General features: G+C 46.1%; 1 protein-coding gene and 1 pseudogene across 9 annotated transcripts in view; one reads left to right on the top strand and one right to left on the bottom strand.

Annotated features, from left to right (window-relative positions):
* ZMIZ1 (zinc finger MIZ-type containing 1) overlaps positions 1-15,870 on the bottom strand; it is a 436,554-nt gene extending 420,684 nt beyond the window's left edge. For 4 of the 9 annotated variants that reach the window (XM_074232934.1, XM_074232944.1, XM_074232943.1 and 1 more), the window contains exon 1: positions 13,093-13,142. The gene's annotated coding sequence lies outside the window, so the exon portion shown is untranslated. The other 5 variants (XM_074232937.1, XM_074232935.1, XM_074232941.1 and 2 more) reach the window with 5 other exon arrangements.
* Positions 15,871-16,030: 160 nt separating this feature from the next.
* The window catches only part of LOC141522655 (uncharacterized), a 32,343-nt pseudogene continuing 22,946 nt past the window's right edge, over positions 16,031-25,427 (top strand).

The raw sequence follows: 25,427 nt of genomic DNA, 5'->3' as shown, positions 1-25,427 counted from the left end.
ACTCTATGTGGATGATATTAACAAGTTATCTTGCTTTTTAAAAAATGTTCATATAGTTTATATTTATTATTAAAAACTCCTAGGAATAATAACTGGCGTTAATATCAAGCTTCAAGATTTGAATATCAGTGTCCATGTTTTCTCATTCGCTTTTCATAACTGAGATATTCCCATTTTCATATCACCTTCATTTCCCAATATGTCCCTCTCCCCTCCCCCAAAATCATGAACATTGCATAGAATGTCAGCAAATCAATAAATATTTATCAAATCCCATATTGTACCAAGAATTAAGGATAAAGAGAAAAACAAACAGTCCCTGGCTTCAAAGAGCATATATTCTAATGCATAGTCATTGGGAAAGACCTCTTGCAGAAGGTGGAGGTTGAATTTAGTCTTAAAGGAGGTCAGGGAAGGCAGGACATGGGGTCAAGCAGGGAGAACATGCCAGTGAAGGACAACAGTCAATTAAAAGGTAAGGAGTCCTTATGGAGCACCAGGCTGCCACACTGAAGGGAGAGCAAGGTGAATGGTGTCAGGCCGTCACATTAGAGAGAAGGCAAAGTGGATGGAATCACTGGATTGTATAGTCCATAAAAGGGAATAAAGATTGGAAATATTGGAAGGGACAGGTCATGAGGAGCTTTAAAAGGCAGAGGATGTCAGACTTTTTCATTATATTGGTTAGTTTTGCTGTTTTCCCCGCCCCTGGGGATTGTACAAAGAGGAATGGAAAGAAAGAGTTGGGAAAATGAAGTTCTATTCAACACTTTCCCACTACAAGGTTGTATGAGACCATAGGCAGATCTGGACCTATCTCAGCTTCCATTTCCTCACCTGTACAAAGGGTGAGGAACCTCCTACAAAACTAGCCTAGTTCGGGGGTGGCTAGGTGGCACAGTGGATAAAGCACCTGCCCTGGAGTCAGGAGTACCTGGGTTCAAATCCGGCCTCAGACACTTAATAATTACCTAGCTGTGTGGCCTTGGGCAAGCCACTTAACCCCATTTGCCTTGCAAAATCCTAAAAAAAAAAAAAAAAAAAACTAGCCCAGTTCTTAGAGAGCAGACTCAGTCTGTCACCAGAACTGTACTTTTAGCCTTCCCAGCCTGGCATTATCATTACAATTAAATGTCTGATATAAAACAAGTCCTGAATTTAACTTTTAAAAAATCTCTCTCTTTTTTTAATAGAATCATAAAACGTTAGGGGCAGCACCTTAAAGCAGATATCTCTAAGGTAACATCTGGAGCCTGGTACAAAACGAAATAGGGCATCTGGATAGCAAAGTGGATAGAGTACCAATTCTGGAGAGCTGAGTTCAAATCCAGTCTCAGATACTTGCTAGCTGGGTAACCCTGGCAACACAGCCCTGTTTGCCTCAGTTTCTTCATCTGTAAAATAAGTTGGAGAAGGAAATAGCAAACCTCTCTAGTATCACTGCCAAGAAAATCTCAAGTGGGGTCACAAAGAGTTAGACAAGACTGGACAACAGCAACAACAGAATAAAGTGTGGTGACTCTAGAGACCTGAAATGGAAATCTGTTACAATCACTTATTAGTTGTGTGACCCTAGACAAGTCTTTCTCCTCTCTTGATTTCAGGTTCTTCAACTATAAAAATTTGCTTAAAAAAATTAGATGGACCCTTCCAAGTCTGAATCGATGACCTAATGATATAAGCATCCCCTTTGTTAGCCCATCAGGGTAAGAGTTTGTTTCCATATCTAATTTAAAGGATTTCTTGATGAACACAACTAGTACTTCAAGGAATCTTCTCTTCATAACAAGAGAAGCCTAAATACATGGAGTGGCATCCAGTTTATTAGTTAACAAGAATTTGCTGAAATTAAAACCAGAAGAAATTTACATGTCATAAAAAGAAAAAAGGGCAAAAATCAGACTCACAGAGGTTTTGATTGGAAGAAGAGAAAAGACAAACAATTCTTGCAAAAAGAAGAAAAAAAAGAAGTTTAACTTCTAGAATTCTGTGTGGGAAGAATTAAGAGGGCAGGGCATGGTCAAATTCACCAATTCTGGAGAGGTCTGTCAAAAAAGAAATCTCCCCCCCAACAAAACAAAACAAAAACTTTGCATCTCAATTATGAGTTTTTTTCACCTTCCTAAAAATTTGCAACATAATCCCTTATTGCAATAATTTTAAGCTGCACCCCCCCCATTGAGAATGTAATGTCACATAGGAATTCTGCAATGATTCCAGTGGTCTTTGTTCTTGGAAGAGGGCAAGCTTCTCACACAGACAAGATTCCAGATCCACTACTAAAAAGTTCACCCTTTGAGCCGTCATTTCTAAGTCAGGAAGCCTTCCTTGGCATTGAAAATCAGAGATTTAATACAATTTTCCTTGTTTATTTCATTCTTTCCTTCAGTAGTCAAAGACAAATGGGATGGGTTTCTGCTGTGGTCTTTCTTGTTGTATTGTCCTGGAGAGAACAGTAATAGTAGATGGGAAGGGGTTTCAGAACAGTAATAGTGGAGGGGAAGGGGTTTCAGGCTTGGAATCTAACTCTCTGAAAATAAGATCTTAGATTTAGAGCAGGAAGGTATCATAGAGGCCATGAAGTACAAATTTCTCATCATAGAGATGAGTAAATTGATTTTCAGAGAGGCTGTACAACATGTCCAGGGTCACCCAGCCTATCCATGCAAGAGGCGGGTCTTTCTTCCTGTGATATCAGCTCTCCATCCACTATGGCTCCTCTAGATACTTTAGGTAAACTGATTCACCAATCAAGAACTCCATAACCATCTGTAAACTGAAGGAGTTACAGTAATATTCTCTAAAATCTCTTCCATCTCTAATATATTATCATTTAGGGGCGGCTAGGTGGCGTAGTGGATAAAGCACTGGCCTTGGAGTCAGGAGTTAAAATTCGGTCTCAGACAATTAATAATTACCTAGCTGTGTGGCCTTGGGCAAGCCACTTAACCTCATTTACCTTGCAAAAACCTAACATATATATATATACATATATATATATATATATGTATATATATATTATCATTTAAAAAAAAGAGAGAGATGGAGAAATGCCCTGAAAGAACTACATTTTTTGGAAAGTAAATGAACAAGAGCCAAGGGACAAGCAGCTATTTATATTGTTTTGCCACTAAGTGGCCAACTGAAGCCAGTCTTTGCTTATTTTGTAGTGCTGGGATTCTAATAAATAAACACCTCTGAATAGTTAGAAACTGATTCTGGTAACCCCTTAACTATCAGGCTCACCTGATGGGGGTGAGCCAAGCATTAGGTGATGGTGGCCTCCTGCCTCCTAAGAACTAGTCTGGACCAAGTAGTGCTCGTCAAGTCTTTCCACAATTAATGTTTTAATCGGTCAAACAAAAGCCTCTTGGAGAAATAGAGGCTGCTCATGTTACAAGCCTTCTCAAAACACAAAAGGCAATGAAACTGGGGCCTGAAGTATAGAGGGAGGGAAAAAAATCACGCCGGCTGCCCTAGGTAAGGATCCTCCAATTAATGTACTCGTGGCTCCCAGTGACAGCTGGAGTCAACCCAGACCCGCCCAGCTGGGATGCCCTACCCACTGAAGCAGAGACACATAGCTGCCCAGGCAGGAAAGGCCGGCTAGGGTAAGATCGGCACATCATTACCCCAAGGACCCAGAGTCAGACACAAGAGGCTTCTTGTCTGGGCCTCTATTCTCATGCTAATTTCCAGGAATCTAGATCCCTTCACTTCCCAGCTCTGCCCACACCAGACCCTGGGCTTTCCCAGGAAGGCTACTGGCCCTTAAGAAAGAGGGTTCAAGACAAGGCTCCTGGAGGACATTTAGGACGAACACTGCCCCTCCTTCAGTGGCACCCCAAACTGGGGTTTTTCCTTAGAGGAGGGCAAAAATCTCCCCAATCTCACAGTTGAGCACTAAGTCAGAAACTTGCAGCCAGGGAGGCAATGACATGGTAAAAACAACTTCGAATGAAGAAGGATCAAATTGAGCAGCTCTTTGCATCCCAACAGGATAGAACCAGCCCCCAAAACTTGCTCACCCGGGCTGCCCAACATCCCCACCTTATATGCCCACTGATCCGAAAAAGGATCCTTGGCCCTATAACAACAGAAGTCCAACCTTTAGCAGGTCGTTCCATATTACCTAAGTAATATGGGAACAACATCCTGAAAGTCAGCCATCAAGCTCTTTGAAAAATGGCCAAGCAATGCAGATATGTTGTCGTGGCACCCCCCAAACCTTTGGATCCCCTGGCTCAGAATAAAAGGTCTAGATTCTGGCTGGACTCTAGCCTCTCCCCCACCCTTCCTTACCTTCAAGAGTTGAATCCCCACTGAGGGAAGGTGGGCTTCCCTACCCACCAGAGTTCTCTTAATGGTTACAAATCCAGGCAAAGAATAAAAGGGTTAGGCCACCAGACTAGCTCGGGAGTAGTGAAATCTAAGAAATCTAATTATCCCAGATAACCTCGATCTTCCCTCAGGTCCAATCACATTCCCAAGTTATAGCAGCAATGGTCCTTCCTGATTTAAAAACTGAGTACGGCTGCCCCCTCCCCACCCTGATCCCATCATATTCTTACAGATTCCTATTAGGCCTCAGTTTTCTCAAACATAAAATGAAAAGGTAATAAGTTGGGTGATCTCTGAGGAATCCCACCCAATAGGGGGCCTGAGAATGCCAGAACCCAAAGGGCTGTGTTTTTCACAAGGTATGTCAATAAACGGGGGGGGGGGGGGCTTCTTAGATCAGTTTCTTGTCCCCTTGGATGGTTTGCTATGAGAGAGCAGGAGAAGTCACTGAGTCACTATAGCACCCTTCTGAACTGTGGCAACCAGTCTGGCTCCATGGACTTTCTTCTCTTCTCTGAGGGGACCAGAGATAGGCTACAAACATATCTGTTTCTTTCCCCACCACTACAAGAACTCCCTTGCACAGATTCATGCTCCCAAGAATTGAAAAGCACAATTGGGAGTTTTATTAGAGTGCAAGACAACTCGGCAGACTATTAGAACCAAGAGGATGGGCAGCTGCCGGGGACCACAGCTGAGTAGTACAGAAGGGCTCTGAAATCCTACCATGAGAGAGCTAGCTCAGTTCCATTAAAATATGATGCCCCCCACCAGAGACCCATGAGAGGTACTTAGCCTTCGAGCCCCCTGCTTTCCTCCTTCCTCTCCTAACCTTCCTCATGCTACAGGATGTTTAGCTAAGTCCGAGCTACTCTCCAAAGCCTCTCTCATGATCCTATCATCCTCCCCTGACCACACTGGCCTCTAGGGCCTCTCCCTCTTCAACTTCATTAATATCATCAACCACACACTATACCCTTCATTTGCCCCTTATATGGGATTGTCAGATTTAGAGTTAGCAGATTCCTTAGAGACCATTTAGTCCAACACCCTCATTTTACAGATGAGAAAACCGAGGTCCACTGACACAAAGCAATTTGTCCATAGTTGCACAACTAGTGAGAGTCAGCCTTTACATCAGAAAGACCTGGTTTCAAATCTTCCCCTCTAACAAAATCATTTAACCTAAGTTGTAGAGAAGGTGGTAACCTGGAGTAGTAGAGAGTTAATATGGAAGTGCCCCATTTTAACAACACATAGCTAATAAACTCTAGAGCTGGTATTGAAATCCAAGCCCTCAGATCTCAAATCTGGTCTTATCTTGATTACATCCTATTGCCTCACTACCATATTTCATGTTGTTTTATATATTTAACTTCCTACATATATATAAAACACATATACGTATGTATGTATGCATATATAGAATGCCAGGCTGGAGTCTGGAAGGCTCATCTTTCTGAGCTCAAATCCAGTCTCAGATACTTACTAGCTGTGTGACCCTATACAAGTCACTTCACCCTGTTTGCCTCAGTTTCCTCATCTAGAAAATGAACTGGAGAAGGAAATGGCAAAAATCATTATAGTATCTTTGTCAAGAAACCCCAAATGGAGTCACAAAGAGTCAGACACAATTGAAAAACAATAAGAAAATGGACATGTAAATGCATCTATACATGTGTATATGGATTTAAATGTGTATACATTAAGTATATATATATATGAATGTGCATATATTATATTGATGTGAATTGTATATATATATATATATATATATATATACATATATATGGAGAGAGAGAGAGAGAGAGAGAGAGAGAGAGAGAGAGAGACATACACACACAGAAATATCCTTCTTAAACTCCTTGAGGATAAGGATGATTTTAGCCTTCTTGTGCTCCTAGGGAGCGCTGGGTGAGAAAGCATTCCCTCCCTCTCTTCTAAAACCACAGATGAAATCATAAAGTCCTATGGAAAGTCAGTGGAGCCAAGGCCAGCTACCATCCCCTAAGTAAGACCTTAAGTGCAAAGAGAGGGGACAGGTCCTCTATGGCAGTAAGAAACAGTCCAATTCCTCCTAAATGGGGGCAAGGGAGCTTCCACAATGGATCAGTGGCATCACTCTGTTTCCTCTGACTACTGGCTGGGGTGGGGGTGGGGGGCATGACACACGACACAAGACCAACCTTTAAACTCCAGTCTTTCCTGCCAAGGAGCAGACTCAAACTAGTCTAGCTAGATGAAGTGACTTGCAGACCCTTTGGTATCATGTTGGTGTGTCGGGGTGGGGAAGGCCTTCCAGATCCCTTACACATCCTTCACACCGTAGGGACACTCTCTGGACATGTTTATCATAGCAGCCAGCTGGAAAAACCTCTTCTCTTGAGCTACTCATCTGAGCTACGGACCAGTCCTAAAGACCTACTCCTATACTCCAAAAAAGATAGCTTTTCCTACTTGTGAAACATTGGCAAACATTATTTCAGTTGATTCTCGTGAAATCTTTGTGGTATTAGCCTCATTTAACAGATAAGAAAAAGATTCACTGTGTTAAATGACTGGCCCTACCCCTTAAGATCTAGGTTTCCTGATTCCTAGTCCAAGATTCCTGCCTCAATCTCATCTTCCCGTAGCCTGTGGCATGTGTTGACATCTGACACTGGGGGCAGTAGTAGATTATAATGGGAAAAGTAATGGATTTGAAAGTAAGACAACCTGGGCAGCTGGGTGGATCTGGAGTCATGAAGACCTGAATTCAAATCCTGCCTCAGACTCTAGCTAGGTAACCCTGGGCAAATCACAACCCTATTCATCTTGATTTCCTCACCTATAAAAACGAGCTAGAGAAGGAAATAGTGTATTTCTCCCAAGAAAACCCCAAATGGGGACATAAAGAGTCAGACACAACTCAACAACAACGACTAATCTGGGTTCAAATGCTAGCTTCTCTACACTTACTAAATTGACTTGGGCAAATCTCTCTGTCTCAGTTTTCTCACCTGTAAAATGAGGAGTCTAGGCAAGCTACCACCTCCAAGATCTGTTCTAGCTCTAAATTCCTGGTTCTTAACTCTCTTAAAGGATTGTAAAAATTTTGTAAGCCTTATGAAAGTTCTCTTCTCCAATTCAATGGTAAATCCCCTGAGGGAAGAGCCCAGACCTTTTGATATCCCCTAGAGGGAGAGTACTAGATTCTGGATCCTATGCACAATAGGTCAATGGTGATAATTAAGCACTACTCCAATGCTAAGTCTTTCCCCTTCCCCCTAGCTGAAAAGGGCAGATTCCCAGTGGCTTCCCCTGGCAGACAAAGGGTAACCAGGAACAGAAGGTACACAGAAGCAAACCCATCTTGCCAAGAGGTCAAACCTAGTAGGCAAGGCCGCAGCATCATGGTGGTAATTAACACACACAGGTTTTGCTGTGGCTTTGCAACCCTGAGAACCTCATAAAGACTGGGGAGTGGATAGAAGGAAGGGGGAGGGACTACACAAAAATTTTTTTAAAAGTTATGAATGGAAACATAGATGACACAGTCCCTCTCTGGGAGGCCCATCTTTGTAATTCTCAAAAGGGTTTTGTTTTTTGTTGAACTTTTTTAAAAGGAGTTTCCTGTGATAAACTTATCGGGTGGCCTCCCTGAGTTGCTTCAGGAACCGACATTTTACTAAGTTGTTAAATGGGGCCATGTCCACTGTCTTTCAGTCTGGTCACCAAGGCTTAAGGATTTAGGATTTACAATGGCATATTCATCTCATGCATGATAGGAGGGGAGAATAATGTGTCTCAAATTTCCATTCTTTTCCCTGCCACCTTGGGGAGAAAAATTGAAGTTTTCAGTTCTTCTCAACTGTGAATTGTGTTGATTTTCTTCCCCGTTATTATCCTAAATAAGTAAAGGATCCACGGGTCACCAGCAGTGTCAACAGAGCATAATCTCTCCACCCTAATGTTTCTTTCCTGGGCCAGGCATGGGAAGGAGATGTTACTGGAGATCATGGCTGTGTTTGGTTTAAAAAATAAAATGCATTCAGGTTTTGTCACCTGGAAGAACCCTTTGGAATATGTGGCACAACAAATAAAACCATAAACTCTGATTTAAAAAAAAAAAACTTACAAACTACCACTTCTCTTTTGAGGGGCTCTGCCTAAATCTGAATGAATTTGCTCTGCTTAATTATTTTTCTCACTGAAATGAGGTGTATCCACCAGCAGCAATAGTCTATCTTAAAATGTTTGGACACTTTAAAAGGAAAGAAAGAAAGAAAGAAAGAAAGAAAGAAAGAAAGAAAGAAAGAAAGAAAGAAAGAAAGAAAGAAAGAAAGAAAGAAAGAAAGAAAGAAGGAAAGAAGGAAAGAAAGGAAGGATGGGAGAAAGGAAGAAAGAGAGAGGAAGAAAAGGAGGGAAGGAGGAAGAAGGAAGGATAAAAGAAAGGAAGAAAAGGATGGGAGAAAAGGAAGAAAGGAAGGAAAGAAGGAAGAAAGGAAGGATGGGAAGAAAGAAAAAGAAATTAGAAAGATAGTAAAGAAGGAAGAGGAAGAAAGAGAGAAAAGGAAAGGAGGGGAGAAAGAATGAAGTCTTCCCAACACTGAGCCCAATTGAATTGCAGGAATCTTAACTTTGAGATTTGCTCTTGCAACCACTTTCTCTAAGCCTTGTGACTTCCCGAGTTAAAGGCTGAAGCCCTTCCTTGGGGGCGGGGGTGGGGGGGTGGGGGGAAGCCCAAAGTAGTCAGAAGCAAAGCCTATCTTCCAGTGCCTTCCAGCAGCCTCAAAGTCACACGTGCTCCGTTGCAGACCTCGATTTCAATGTGTCTTTTGTTTGATGCTGGTGTTTCAACATCCTCAAGTTAAAGAGAAAAAGGTCAGTGCAAGTCTTCTGGCATTCATAAACCTGATTCAGGCCTCACTATGGAGAGATTGATGGCACAGTCAATTTCTCTCAATCAAAAGCCCCGGGAGTGGGTTGGGGTGGGGTAGGGGGAGCCCTTGTGAATCTTACTCTCTGTATCAGTTAAATAAATGCTTTTCTCCTCCCCAGCCAAAAAAAAAAAAAGGCAGCCTAGAATCCAGAAAAGGCTAATAAGGCTCTAAGGTTTGGATCCTTCCTCCCAACTTTCCCCACTTCTTCGAATGGATTAGGGCAAGTTTCGAACTTTCCAAGGGGGAGCAAAAGTTCTCATTCACGACCTGTAAAACTAACTGAGAATTCCTCCCTGCTCCAGGACATTGGATCTATACCTTAAAACACTAACTTTTTTTTAAATAAACTCTGAAGGCTGCTCTGGACTCCCTTCCAGCCCGGGGTGACTCCCCACGCCCAGAGGAGGAGGAGGAGGAGGAGGAAGAGCCGGCATCCTTTAACCCTGCAGTTTACAAGGCCAGGTTCCCAGATTGCAGCCAGGACAGAAACTGTTGCTCAAGAAAATCCCTTAAAAAGCTCTTGGCAGTGAAAGGCAGGCAGCTCGAACGAAGCTCCTGGAGCCCGGCGCCAGGCCATCGCCTTAATGGGCTGCTGCCCTTTTAAATTTTATAAGGCACCATTCCTTCGGATGCACACGGTTGGGGAGGGGGGGGAGGGATTGGTGGTCTCTGAAATGGCTTTCTTATCTGAACTCCTCGGGGTCCTTCCATTCTGGCCCGATCTCCCCCCACCCCGCCCCCACCCCTGCCCCCCACCCCTTTCCAACTCGCTCTCAAGGAACCTTTGAGACAACATTTGTTTAGGTTGCCAACTTACATCTTCCTCCCTCTCGTCACAGGGTATGGCGAAAGCAGTCGGAGGAAAGGAAAGAAAGGGGAGGGGGAGGAGGAGGAGGAGGAGGAAGGAGAGGGAGGAGGGGGAAGAGAAGGAGCAGGAGGGAAGGAGGGAGGGGGGGAGGGGAGGAGAGAGAGGTCAGCCTGCACCCAGACTTCGCTCCCGCAAAAGGCACTCTTGGGGCACTGCGAGCCTTCCCAGCGTTGGTCCCCGGCTGCCCGAAGGGCGCTTGCCTCCCCGGAGGGACACCACGAGAAGTTGCTCCCGGCCCCAGAGCCGGGCGTCCCGGGCCCTGTCCCGGCTCTCCCCTCCTCTCCCCTCCACTCCCCGCCCTCAATTCCTACTTCGGGGTTCAACGGGTCTGACCTCTGAGGCCACCCCGCCGGCTTAGGCCCCCTCCGCCTCCGAGGCGCGCCCTCCCGGGGGGCTTCGTGCCATCCACTTGGGGAGCGCTCGGGTGGGGGCGCAAGGGGAAAGTTGGAAGCTCCCGGCGCGCGGTGCCCAAATCGAACTGGCCGGGCCCCCGCGCTCTCTAGCTCTCGGGGGTCTCTCCCCGAGGGAAGGAGGGGGCCGGAGAGGAGCCCGCGGCCCCTAAGAGCGCACTCTTTTCTCCGGTTGTTTACATTCTTAGAGTGTCTTTTACACCCGGGGGTTGAGGCTCTCGCCCCTTTAGGAGGCTGCGGCTTAGGCTCCGGGGGGGAAACGGCCCCCCCACCCCGCCTTCACAATGCCACCATCTAGCACCCCCCTACACACACACACACACACACACAAACACACGCACGCACACACTCTCCTGGATCCCTCTTCTGCCGCTTGTTTCTCGGTGGTTTTATTTTCCCTCCATCATAGCCCCCCTCCTTACCCCTCCCCTGGCTTCCTGGACAGATGTACACCGGGGAGGGGGAGAGCGCGCTGGCGGAGCCTGCTCCTTTCTCCAGCTGGGGAGGGGAGGGGGGAGGCGAAGGAGGAAGAGCAACCCCACTTTCTAGCGTTCCCTCTCCAGCCCCAGACACAAGGAACACGAAACAACCTTCTCAAAGGCCGCCCCCGGCTTCCTTCGGAGAGGCCCCCCCCGCGCAGCCCCTCCAATCTCGGCCGCCCACCCACCCACCAGGGACAGCCAGAGACGAGAGAAAGGAACTGGAGGCGACAGATCACTTCAGCTTCTGGCCGGACACACACACACACACACACACACACACACACACACACACACACACACACGCAATATGCTCCTGCTCCTTCCCCAGCGCCGAGACTTCTCTCCCGGCTGGGGCAGCCCCGCAGGCGGCCCGCCGCGGCCCCCAGCCCCGCTTTAAACCTCCTTTTGTTTTTAAGGAGTTCCCAGCTCCCCGTCACGGCGCGCGCGCGCGCGCGCGCGCACACACACACACACTCAAACACACACCTTCAACATTGCAACAATGTATCGCCCTGGCCGACCCTTCCACAAGTCACAACCACACTAAGTAGCGAGGATAATTAACACCCTCACAAACCGACCCACACAGCCTTTCTGCACTGCAACAGTGTATCTTCCCGGCAGACCCTTCCACAAGTCACAACCACACAAGTAATAACAACTAACCCCCCCCCACACACACACTTTCAGCAGTGCTCCACTGTATCCGCAGGCTGACCCTTCCACAAGCCACAAATACACTAAGTAGTAACAACAATGAGCACCCTCACAAACACACATACACATACACATCCCTTCAGCATGGCAACATTGTATCTTCCCGACTGACCCTTCCACAAGCCACACTCTTAAGTAGCAACAATAATTAAGCCCTGACAAACACAACACATGCATACACCTTCAGTGTTGCAACACTGTATCTTGCCGACCAACCCTTCCACAAGCCACAGACACACTAAGTAGCAACAACAATTAACACCTTCACAAACACACACCTTCAGCTTTGCAATAGTGCATCTCCCTGACCTACCCCCTTCCACAAACCACACACTAAATAGTAACAATTAATATCCTCACACACACTCATACTTACACACCTTTAGCTTTGCAATAGTGCATCTCCCTGACCTACCCCCTTCCACAAACCACAAACACACTAAGTAGCAACAATTAATATCCTCACACACACACACACACTCATACTCACACCTTTAGCTTTGCAATAGTGCATCTCCCTGACCTACCCCCTTCCACAAGCCACAAATACACTAAGTAGCAACAATTCACACACACACACACACACACACACACACTCATATAGTCACAAACCTTCAGCATTGCAACACTGTCCCTTCCTGGCCGACCCTTCCAGAAGTCACAAACACAGTGAGTGGCAACAATAATTACACATACACACACATACCCTCACACACAAACTTAACGCCCACCGGAAAGAAGGCTTACGGCGATCTCCCCCCATTCTCCAGCTCCGGGATCCTGCCTGCGCTCCCCTTGGCCCCTCCACAGCCCCCGGAGGGAGCGCGGACAGCCACGCTAGGAGAAAGGCACGGTGTCCGTCCACACGGCTGGATAGAGAGCCGCCCCACGGGAAGCGCAGCCGGGAACCCCGGCTCCCTTCGGCTCCCCGCTCCCCCGAGCCTCCACGCCAAGGCTGGCTCCCTTCAGCCTCCAGAACTGCCTGACCCCCCTGCCCACCTCTGTCGCCAGCTCTTTAAGCAAGGCGGGGGAGTGAAAGCGCACACACACACACACACACACACACACACTCACACTCACACTCACCCAGACTCACAGCACAACACAGACCCTCCAGCTCCACACGTTTCCAGCCCTAAGTCTTTTAGGAGAGGGGAACAAGGCAACGTGCGATCGGACGAAAACAATCACAATTCCGGGGACTCGCACGAGTCAGCCTCCTCCGCGATGCCGCGCGGCTCCTAAACGGGGGGGAGGTCGGGCTCGGGGAGTGGGGGGCCCTGAGCCATTGTGTCCGCCCCCGGGCTCCCTCCCTCCGGCCCCGGCCCCGGCAGAAGGACGGACAAACTTACCCACCGCTTAGCAAGGAGCCGGGGCCGCACGCAGCGGCGGCGGCGGCGGCGGCGGCGGCGGCACCGGCGGCGGCGGCAGGAGAAACCAGGAAAGGAGGACACTCGGGCAAAATCCTGTTCGCTCTCTCTCGCTCTCTTTTTCTCCTTTCCTTTTCTCCCCCGATGGATTTTGGGGAGGGGGAGGGCGGGGGAGATCCGTGCGGTGGGTGGTGGAGAGGGGGGAGGGAGAGCGGGAGGGGAAAAAGGGGGGGAGAGAAATCAGAATTACGACTGGATTCGAGCTTTATTTCCCCGCTCGCTCGCTCGCTCGCTCGCCTCTCCTTTGCTCTCTCGCTCCCCCCCCCCCCTTTTTTAATGTCCACAGACAGTGAAAAGGAACTCGGCGTTAGTGGGTGAGTAAGTGAATCAACTAGCCTGGAGCAGAGCAAGTTGAAGTGTCAAATTACATTGGCTATTCTATTTCCAAAGGGCCCCGCTCCCCGCCGGCTGCCGGCAAAAGCCGTCCTAGATTTCTATCGGAAAGGGAGCGCGCCGCCGCCGCCTCCTCCTCCCCCCTCAGCCAGGGAGGCCACTTCTCCTCTTCCCTCCCTCTTTTTCTTTTTCTCCCCCCCTTAAGAAGAAAACATACATACATACATACATACACCCTGATGGACCCCCCCCCGCGCGCGCGCGCGCGCACACACACACACACACACACACACACACACACAATCACACACAGAGCCCTTCTCCCCCAAACCCCCCGGACCTGCTTTTCTTTGAACTCTGCAAGTTTAGGGGGAGAGGAAGAGAAAAATCGTGCAGATTGGAGTGGGAGATAGAGAAAGACTTAAAAAAAGCGGAAGACACAGACGCCACCCTCCCCTTTCCTCCCCCCCCCAATAGGCAGCACCCGGAATACTAGCGGCTCCCGCCCCTCGGGGGGCTGTGTGTGTGTGTGTGTGTGTGTGTGTGTGTGTGTGTGTGTGTGTGTGTGTACACACACAGCCTTATAGATGACTGTATACAGACCCCGAATCCTCCAGGAGGAAAACTGAGAATGGGAAGTGGCGACCTTTGGAATCGTCGCGAGGGAAGGGAGGGAGTGCCCAAAGCTCGCTTCTCGCCGGGGTCCCCTCTTCCCCACGGGCCCCCCGCGGCACCCCCTCCCCGGTCCCCAGGCTCCGAATGGACAAAGAGGGTGGGATCTGAGACCGGGAGTGCGGAGTCTGGGGGGGGGGTTCTAGGGGAGGCTGGAGCTAGGACTGAGACGTTGCAAACAGTTTGGGGGAATTCCGCCCCCCATTTCCCCCCTTTCTGCTATTTCTTCCCACCCCGTTCCCCTTGGGCTGAGCAGAAGACGCAGAGGAAGGGACGGGAGCGACTGCTGCCTCGGCTCAGTGGCCCGTACCCTAAAATTGGTGAAGAGTTCGGGGGGCCCCCAGGAGTCTCCCCCTCCCCGGCCTCCCCCCCCCATGTTTCCGCGGGAGCAGCGGGAGGGGAGACCGTAGCGGGGCCGCGAACTGGAGAACTTGTGCTCCCGAGGACTGGGCGGGTAGAGCCCCAAACACACCCACCCAGCCACCGCTCAGGGACACCCCACTAGGCCGGGCTCGGCTCCGCCCCTCCCGGGGCTAATCATCTCGATTTTATAAGTGGTTAATAAGACTAATATATTCATTCCGCTTCCAACTCGGCTCCCGCGATTGGACAATGAAGAGGGCCCCGGGGACGGCAGCGCCCTCCCCCAGAGCCGGCCCGGGCTGGGGAGGGGGACGGGGCGGAGCCTCTGGGGATGGGGGCGGGCTCAGGCTCCGCGGGCGAGCCGGACCCCGAATCTCGTCCTCGCGGCTTCCCGGACTCCGGGGTCACGGCGGCGCTGTGGGGGGGGGCCCTCGGGGGGAGCCCCGCTTTGCTCCTTCGTTCCAGACGGCAGAGTGGGGAGGAGCCAGTGGAGCCCCCCCACCCCCATTTGCGGACACGCACACCTGTGTTCCTTCCCCGTGCCCCCCCCCCCCCACCAAACTTTGCCCCGCCGGTCCCTGCACACGTACACACCGCGCACCTTCCCCCAGTTTCTCCCCCCCTCGGGCATTTCCAGCCAGACCCTTCGCCCAGCACAGCCGGCGCTTTCCAGTCCCGAAGCCGGCTCCTGGGCCGGGAGGGGGGAGGGGAGAAGCCGGGCCGGGGAGGGGGAGCGGCTCGTGCAGGGCGGGGGCTGTGGGCGAGCCCGGTCCAGGTGAGACAGGCCGAGTCCGCGTTCCGGGTTTTGCGGGCGGCCGCCGCCGCCGCTGTGTCAGAAGGCAAGGAGAGGAGGGGAGCCCAGAATAACAAAGACGAGCTGGGGAGAGAGGGAGCGGGAGCGCGGCCCTGGGGAGCCCGGCGCAGCCCCGCTCCGGGCAGGGAGGAGGCGGAGACCCCGGCCGGCCGGCCTGGGCACCGCGGGCGGGGAGGGGCGGAGGAGGGGGAGGAGGCCCGGCGGGGAACAATGCCCCTCCCGGGGGGGCAGCGATCCGGGCCCGGGGGAGGGAGCCCCGACCCCAGAAATGCGCCGGGGACCAAAGCGCCTCGGGGCCGAATCTCCCCCGGGAAGGCGTCCAAAGGGGGGGGTGAGGGTGGAACCCCTTAGAAAACTGCCCAGGGGCTGGCATGATGGGCACCTACTTGAGGGAGGTCTCCAGATTGGAGACACAAGTTCACTGGTGGCAGACCGCCAGTAGGTGTGGGCGCACGTCCACGGAGGTAGCCAAATGAGCCCCGAGATCCGCGCTCGCTCTCTTTCTGGCCAGTGTCGCCCCGGACGATGATCCGAGCTAGTGGCTTAAGAACCCAAATGATCCTTGGAACAGATGGGTTCGGATCTCGAAATTAAACCTGAAGGCAACCGTAACCTAAACTTTAACCCTACCGTGGTCCCATGAAAATGCTAGATTCCTGAACAGATGGACGTTGGCCAATGGTTGCTATTGAGGCTGGCCAACATCGGGAGGCGGTGTGGTGCAATGAAAAGAGTCTGGGCCCAGGAAGTCAGCTAGATCTGGGTTCCAGTCCCAGCTTTGCCGAAGAGCCGGGCGGGACCCTGGGTGAGCCACTTCACCCCCTTTTACTATGTTTGTCACCTGCCTAATAGGAATAATTCCTGGCTTTCCTACGACACGAGATGTGGTAGAAGCTAAAGTGATGAAATTATTGTACAGAATATAAGGCATTACTATATCGTATCTCATCAGGAGATAGGTGATCTTTTGAGGTGGGGAAACTGAGGCAGTGGGGAAGGGCAGAAAGAAGCATTCCTCAGTCTGATATAAATTCGCTCCATTTACCATACTGAAGCAGCCTGGGGATTCTCATTCAGAGAATGATTTTTTTTTAAGTAGATGGAGGTGAGTCCTGCATCTCAGAAGGTAGGGAGGAGCTGGTTATTGTCCCTCCTATTCTGGGGAATGGTTATAGGGCCCAAGTTCTTCCTCATTAGCATTACTGAATATCCCCAGGATGTTCACCAGAAGATTTCCTTTTAAAAGGAAGCCTGCTATAATAATAATAATAATACCTCACATTCTCACATTTCTATCGCACTTTTACTTTTAAAAAGCACTTTACTTTTAAGATCACATTTGCTTCTCCCTACACTGGGGGGGGGGGGGAGTGAGAGAAGCCATTACCCACGGAATATCAATCAGAAACAAAGTCAAAATATTTCTGGAATTGTCTATGTTGTTAGAGAAACAGGGTTACACCTACAGAAATTCAGCTGACATGGAGCTTTTTCAGAATGCCTCTTTTATAAAAAGGGATCATCTGTCCTCACCTCAAGGTACATGACATTCCATGACAAGAACTTCCAAAACTAGAAGAGGAGTCTAGATCCTAGTCATTTTCTCAGTTCTAAATTTAAGTCAGGTCCTGGACGTTGCCAATGCCTCAGACTGTGTCGACATGAAGCATGATGTAGTGACTATGGGCACAGAAGCTTTGAATTCAAATCTCACTTTGGAAAATGATTGTGACCTTGGGAAAGTTATTCAATGAATTTTCTCATCCGTACAATGAGGAAGTTGGAACCAATGACCTCTGAACTCTCTTCCAGCTCCCTATGATGAGTCCAAAGGCTAGCTGGGTAGCAGAATGGATGGTGTGTCTGTCATATAGTAAAAGCTACATAAATATTAGCAATTATTATAATTCCTCTTCTAGGGCAACACAAGGGAGTATTTCTTTAGGGTCTTACAATTTCCAAACTACTTCACTTTCCCTTTCTCACTTTTCATTTAATCCTCACAAAAACCTTGGGTAGTTTCAATAGTACAAGTAGTAGACTCATTTTGCAGTTGAGGAAACTGAGTCTCAAAGTCTCAAATAGGGGCGGCTAGGTGGCACAATGGATAGAGCACCGGCCCTGGAGTCAGGAGTACCTGAGTTCAAATCTGACCTCAGACACTTAATAATGAACTAGCTGTGTGGCCTTGGGCAAGCCACTTAATCCCATTTGCCTTGCAAAAAACCTAAAAAAACAGTTTCAAAGTCTCCAATGACCTGCCTGTGTTGCATTTCACCCCACCCTTGCAAGTGAGTTGCTTAAGATCAAATTGTACAATAAACAGGAATCCTAATTCATATCCCTACACTCTGTATGGGGACCATTCACTGCCTCTTTTAGCCTTCCCTTAAATCCTCATCAAATTTATTTGGGGCATCAAGTTGTATTTTTCAGCAGAGCTGGAATCTTTCAGCCTGTGCCCCAAGTCTATTGTGCACAATAGAAGCTGGTTAGTCACATTAATCCTTCCACTACATCCTCACCCAGGCCCCTAACCTGTGTCACAGTCTACATTTGTGATATCCTCTGTCTGAGCCTATTTCCTTACCCCAAATCTATCAGCTGTATTCAGACTTGAGGCATCTGTGCTCTGGAAGAGCTGGGCTTGTGAAACTTCTTTCATTTTCCCCAGCCACAGAGGTAGAAGATAGATTCTGTTCAGTCAATGCAGCACCATAAATCACCCCACTCCAGAGCCTGCCTTCAGTGCCCATTATGAAAACGTGGGTTGAATAAGCCCAGCCTTCCAAGTAACTGATGCTGACACGGATGCCGGGCGGTCCTTTCACTGCCAGAACCCAGATTCCATGTCATTAGCATCATACCTTAATAGCAGATTTATTTGCAATTAATTTCCCCTTTCTCAGAAGCTATCATCTCAAGGAAAGAGGTAGCTGTACAAAAGGGGTGACTCCCAGGGGCATACCAGGCAGTGACTGCTTCAGAAGGAAGGAAGTAATGGGGTCCACCTAACTCCTGTGGAAAAAAGGAGGGGAAAGAATTGTGTGAACATATTTCTGACCGAAATATGGAAATGATGGCAAGGAAGGCAATAGTTTCCATGGTTCCTGGACATAGTAGGTTCTTAATTAATTCTTTTTTGTTTGTTTGTTTTTTGCAAAGCAATGGGGTTAAGTGACTTGCCCAAAGTCACACAGCTAGGTAATTATTAGGTGTCTGAGGTCTGATTTGAACTCAGGTTCTCCTGACTCTAGGGCTGGTGCCACCAAATTCTAGTTGATTGATTGATTCCCTAAAGAGAAAGCAGGGCTCTTTCTGGATGTGATGAGGATGGATTTGGTCTTTGGATTTGGCTGAGTTCAGAGGAGAAGAGAGGTTAGATGTATCGAAATAAGTAGAATTTTAATCTAGACAGGCTATTGCAGCTCACCTCTTCCAGGCAGCATTTCTTGGACTGTTTATGCTTCTTAAAATTCAATCCCCAGACCCCCTTGTCCTCCCCCTATTCTGAAAATAAAGAACAAAGACTTCATACTGAATTAAGAATACCTAAATCTGAAAGGGATATCAGAAAGGCTAGCCAATCTTTTCTAATGGTTCAACTCCTTTCAATGTCAGTAGGACACTCAGACAAATTAGAATTGGGATTTGTATTTATCTAATCCACAGTACTAATAGATGGTGGCATAGTAAGAGTGGCAGCCAATCCTCTGCCTTTTCCAGAGCCCTCCTGGTACCGGTACCCCAATATAGTCAATTCTCATTGATCTAGAAAAGGGTTATTCTACTGCCCTTTCCCACCCAGTTGAATGTGATCTGAGTCTCAAAGACAGGCAAAGAATCACTGTGATCAATGAAGAATAATGGTGATCCACATGCAGGAGAAAAAAGACAGAAGCTGTAAACATGATGCCAACTAGCGTGTGAAAATAGAAATGTAGAAAAGGCAACAATTTCTCTGGATGAAGGGAAGAAACTTGAAGGAAGGTATATGAAAGATAGCCTTACCCGTAGCAGAATTCTGGGCTCCCAAAGGCAACACTGAACTGGAATGGAGATCAGGGAAAGGCACAAAAAGGATATAAAGGGAGGCAAAAAGTATGAACAAATATGCCAGGCAGGGAAATAATAAGATCAAAGCCTCAGATAAAGGCTTGACTTACGTTCAGGTCTTCATCAACTCTGAGCTGGACTATTACAATAGCCCCTTAATTGCCATTGCTTCCTCAAATCTCTCCCCTATCCAATCCATTCTGTATTCAATGACCAAAGTGATTTTTCTAAATTACAGGTCTGACCCTGTCATTCCCCTTCTCAATAAACTCTGGTGACTCTCTATAACACTAGAACAAAATACAAATTTCTCTGTTTAACATTTAAAGCCTTTCGTAGCTTTGTAACTCAACCTACTTTATTAGATCTTCATCCACGGAGACTCCCTCTAACCAAGGATATTCCCCAAAATTATGTCTGGTTCTTTTTTCTTTCCATGTTAACTTGCTTGGTGATCTCACTAGCTCCCATGAATTAATTCACCACTTATCACCTCTATGCAGATGATTCCCATAGATTCAGCATTAATCTCTCCCCTAAGTTGTGGTCCTGTGTCACCAACTAACTGCCTTCTGGGTATCTTGAACTGGATGTCCCACCCAACATGTACTGGTTATTTTCCCCTCCAGATTACTTCATATCCCAATTTTGCTTTTAGAGATGAGGGGAGCTCTTCATCCTCTCATTCAGTCAGGTTTGCCACCTTATGTTGCCCTCAGTGCCTCACTTTAATTTACCCTCACCTATCCAGACTGTTGGCAAATTTTATTGTTTTGAATTTTGCAGCATCTTTTCTATTTCCTTCTGTCCAATCATCACTTTTTAAATCTCCCCAGCACAAATTTATTCTCCATTTATCTGCCAATGGTAATTTTGTAAAAGTTCAAATCTGACCATCTCAATTCCCTCCCCTCCCCACCCCAGTCTTACTCACCCAGACTCTCTCCCCAATTCAGTGAATTCCAGTAACTCCTTATTATTGCCAGGATCAAATAGAAAATGTTCTGTTTAACATCTAAAACCTGTCATACCCCACTCCCCCATCTTTATTTTCACCAGGCTTTTTTACAATTCACTCCCTCCATGAACTCTCCTTGGCGGTGACAGTCCATCTTCAGCCTCCATGTTTGGGGGAAAGTGATTTTTCCCCCTGCCTGAAATACTCTTCTCACTTTCAACTTCTGGCTTCCCTGACTTCCTTCAAGCCTTAGTAGGAGACTACTCCACTCCATCCCAGCCCCTTCCCTGGAACATTCCCTTACATTTATTATGCATATTTTTTGAATGTTCAAGGATATTTGCATGTTGAGTCTCTTCTGGTAGAATGTGAGCTGCCTGAGGGCAAGAACTGAGTTTTTCTTTCTCTTTGTATTCCCAATGCTTAGCATGGATCCTGGTCTGACTTCAAGCTACTTTTTCAGCATTATTATCTGTTATTTCCCTTCTTACATTGACCAGCCAAAAATAACTTTATTCCAACTAGGGAGACTAATAGATAGAGCCCTAGGCCTGGAGTTAGGAAGACCTGAGTTTAAATCCAACCTCAGAAACTTACTACCTGTGTGATTCTGTGCAAACTAACATTACAATTAATGATATCAAAAAAAATTTGAGCATTTTGCAAACCAAGGAGGATAAATTAGCATTTATGATTCCAGACATAAACATGACACATACAATCAATTACAGGAAGGAAATCAATTTAAGGAGCAGGATGAGAACTGTGTATGTATATACATGTATGTATATATGTGTATATATACATGTGTGGATATATGGATATATGCATATACATGCTTATATATACACATGCAAACAGATAATACTCATAGATAATACATATATCTGTATTCAATCATTGGGAGAATTTATTTTGTTGTTTATGTACATTTGTTCTGTTGTCTTTATTCTGCATCAGTTCATAGAAGCCTTTCTATGTTTTTTGGAAATCATCCTCCTCAAGGACATGAATTGTTTAAATTTTTTGCCTTTTTATCCCCAGTACTCAGCATACCATAAGCACTTAATAATTGTATGTTGGTTTATCATGGATCCTTTTCAAGGATAGTGATGGGGGTTTGGGTAAGGCAGCCAAAGAATACTGAGCTCAAGTGGATCTGGGTAGATTTGGCATGAAAAGAGAAGTACTTCAGAATGGTAGGAGAAAAAACCAAACAAACTACCCCATTAAGTGCTAAAGTGGATCAGAAGAGCCCAAATCAGGCAGAACCAGAACCAGACCAGAGGCAAGAGGACAAGATGGCTACCAGCTACCTATTCATTTCAACTTTTTGATTAATTCTCTATGAAACTGTTGATCAAATGATCCACTATATAGAAAGTGTTTTGTAAACCTTAAAGTTTGTTTAACCTACAAGTCAGTTAACCTTAAAGTATGATGATGACTATCATAACCACGACAATGATGATGATGATGATGATGATGAAAATGATATTGAGCTTAGTCATTGAACATACAAAGAGAAAAATAATCCCTGTTTTAAGGAGCTAAATCTACTGGAAGCAGGAAAATTGAACAAAGGTCTAAGTTGTATGAGTATCAGATATTCATAGCAACAAGTTTAAGGTAAGAAAGACAGGTTGAAATACTCAGGGATGTTTTAGATATAAAGATTTAGTTTTAGAAACAAAGGTCAGCAGCCTACACCAAGTAGAAATCATTCAATAAGTCTCTGGGGAAACAGATACCTAAATGGATCAGCTTCTAATCTTAAGGATTTTCCATTTTTCTGTGAATTCTCATATCTGTCCTGGGTGTTACTCTTTTGACTGGTGAGTCTCTGATCAGAACCACCATTTCATTAGGCAACCCAATCATGCCTCCTTCCCTCTCAGTTTCATTCTCCAGATTCTTCATCTCCTCGAGAGTTCCCTTGACCTTGCTTCCAACTTCTCTCTCTACTTTGTCTTTTCCTATTAGAATATAAGCTTCTTGAAACCAGAGGCTGTCTTATTTGCTTGTTTTTGCATCTCCAGTGCATAGCATGGTACTTGTTTAATATAGTAAATGCTTAATGTACGCTCTCTCTATCCATCTATTCACCCATCTATCCATCTATCTACCCTCTCAGCTTCTCTAAGTGTCCAATGTTTTGGTTTCAGACTGATTTTTTTTTTGACTAGGTGAAAGAGTCATTCTTTGCTTCATTTCTTACCTAAACATAATCACTGAATGGGCATCACCTCAGACCAGTTAAAGACCTTAACTTAATAAAGCCAAGGTTCCCCACTGCATCCAGGGCCATCTCCAGTTTTTCTGATCCATATCTGGCCACTGAACCCAAATGTTCCAGAGTGAAAAGTCAGGCTGGTGACTTTGCATAGGCCTCTTTCACTTAAATCCAATTCAATTGCATGCCATAGTAACACTTCACTGATGCCAAAGTTCTCTTCAAGAATAAAGGACAGACACCAAGTATCCCATGTGGATACACAGGAAACTCATTGACCAAATCAGATTTTTCAAAACAACTTATAGGAAGCAAGGCCAGCTAGGGTGAAGATGAACACAAGGGAGTGCCATGGCCCTGTAAGCAAAGCATCAGGAAGCCTAATGCTCAAAATGAACTAAGATTGACAATAAATTTCAAGGATAAAACCACATAACAAAAGAGAGACCATTTAATACAATATTGGGAGAATTAAAAGAGAGGATTATGATAAAAGTAGGGAAAGGAGGATGATAGTTGACTAATGGCTTTGAGTGAGGTACCAATGGCATATTTCTCAAATTTGTTGGGGGAGGGAAGATAGTTGATATTCTGCATGACAGTTGGTATTCAAAAATATCTTGGGAGGTGAGAAAGTTGGACTAAATCTAATAAGATGAGATTTTACAAGGATACATTTAAAGTCTTACACTGAGTTCAAAAATCAATTTCATAAAAAACAAGATGAAGGAGTTTTGGCAGTCAAACTGGTTCATCTGAGAAAGGGCTGGGATTCTAATGGACGACAAGCTCAAGCTATGTGATATGGCAAGTAAGAAAGTGAATGCAAACATAAGTTACGTTAAGTAAGACATATATTCTAGGAATAAAGAGCTACTAATTTTTCTGCATCCTGACCTAGTCAGACCACATGCCTTCGAATTTTGTCCACTCCTGGGTACCACATTTTAGAAAAGCCATTGAAAAACAAACAAGTATTCAGAAAAGGACAAACAGAATGAAAAAAGACCTTTGAAGAATTTCAGGATGTTTAGCCTGGAGAAGAAAAAAAAATTTTGAGGTGAACATATTACCTGCCTTCAAATATTTAAAGACCTGTCATAGGGAAAAGAGTCCTCCATAGGGTTGTACTAGGAACAAAGAAGCATGGGAAATCCCCCAACAATTAGAGTCATCCAAAATTGGAATGAATTGCCTCAAGCGAAGGCTGAATGACTCTTGTTGTCTTACTTAGTGAACAGGATTGTGAGACTGGTTTCTGAGGTCTTCCAACTTTGAGACTGATTCTGATTTTGATGACAAGTCACTGTATCAAATCTTCATTATGAATAGTGGGAGGGATCTTGCACCATATCCTGGGCAAGTCTAAGCATCTGGAAAGGGTGGAACACCACTTCCTCTCCTTATCCTAATGCAGCTATTGGTGATGCTAAAACTCTATTACCCATCCCTCAAAAAAAAAAAGGAAGAAAGGAGGAAGGAAAGAAAAATAGGAAAGAAGCTAAGAAAGAAGGAAGAGAAAAACTATAGCAAACAATTTGTAACTGACACCAGCTAAAAACTAAGCCAGAAGAAAAACTGCCACAGTTTTCAGTTTTTTAATCAAGTAATCATTTTGAACTCAGGTCCTTCTGACTCTAGGACCAGTGCTCTATCCACCCCACCACCTAGCTGGTCCTTCAAGTAATCATTTTGTAATGCTTTCCTATCACTTCTCCCCTTTGCCCTAATCTATGAGATTTCATTGTGATGAAGTGTGGAGGCTACTGGGTTTGGAGTGAGAAGATTTGAAGTACAATGCCAATTCTAACATTGTCTTCCTTTATAACTTTGACTTCCTTTCCCAGCCTCAGTTTTCTTAACTATAGATGGACACAGTGATTTCTAAAGTTCCATTCAACTCTAAATTCCAGGTTCATCTTTTATTCCAAGGATCTAGTCATGGGAAAATGGCTCATGGGTCTAAAGATTATACAGCTGTTCCCTTGGAGTCCCCAATACTCTTTTACCAAATATAAATATCATTTCAGGTGGAGAAGGGAGGGCAGTAATTCATCTCAATCCCCAACCACTACTCACTCCTGCCCAAATATATAATATCCTCTTTTCATAGGTAACTCTATCCAGTCTCTGAGGGTGATGTTTAGACTTTCTATATTTTTTGAATTTGTAGAAAATCCTTATAGATGTTTAGTTTCATACTTAGTTTTTGTTGTTGATGTTGTTTTTTGATGGGGAAGAATGAAGGGTTTATTTGGAATGTCTAGTTCCCACAGAAATTGCTGGGTGGCATGGCACTCAACACAAATTAAGGAAATTTGCAGTTGTATAAACTGAACATCTAGAGGAGAAAGTAAACAACTCTTCAGAGAGAAAAAAATGAAAAGAAATTGCAAGAATTAGTTGAGGAATTTCTGATTTCCTTTCCCCTTTCTTTGACTGCAACTTTTATAGGGGTGGGAGGCAGGAGGGGAAGATGTAAGAGAATCATCATGCAGGATGGTTTTTTCCTTCTTTTCTTCTTTTCTTCTCCCGTTTCAATGTCTTCATCTAGGATCATAAAATAAAGAGTTTAGGTCTTTTAAGGCAGAATTCAGAACAACTATTTCACTCCCTTTCAAGCTCTTTGGGAAGGAAGAGTGCTTTGGAAATCTTAAAAGGTTATAGTACAGACGGAGTTGTGATTAACATGGGGGACACTGAATTTTGCCTTAGGGCACTGAAATATGGTAAAGAATGCTCTTCTTCCCTTGAAGGGTCCCTTTCCACACTGGGCCCCAAGGCAACTGCAGACCTACAACCTTACCTCATGGTCCTCAGGAGGATTA

This window comes from Macrotis lagotis, chromosome 4 (genome assembly GCF_037893015.1).
Source record: "Macrotis lagotis isolate mMagLag1 chromosome 4, bilby.v1.9.chrom.fasta, whole genome shotgun sequence".
Classification (NCBI taxonomy): domain Eukaryota; kingdom Metazoa; phylum Chordata; class Mammalia; order Peramelemorphia; family Peramelidae; genus Macrotis; species Macrotis lagotis.
Note: the sequence above shows the minus strand (reverse complement) of the source record. Positions and strands in the feature narration are given on the sequence as shown.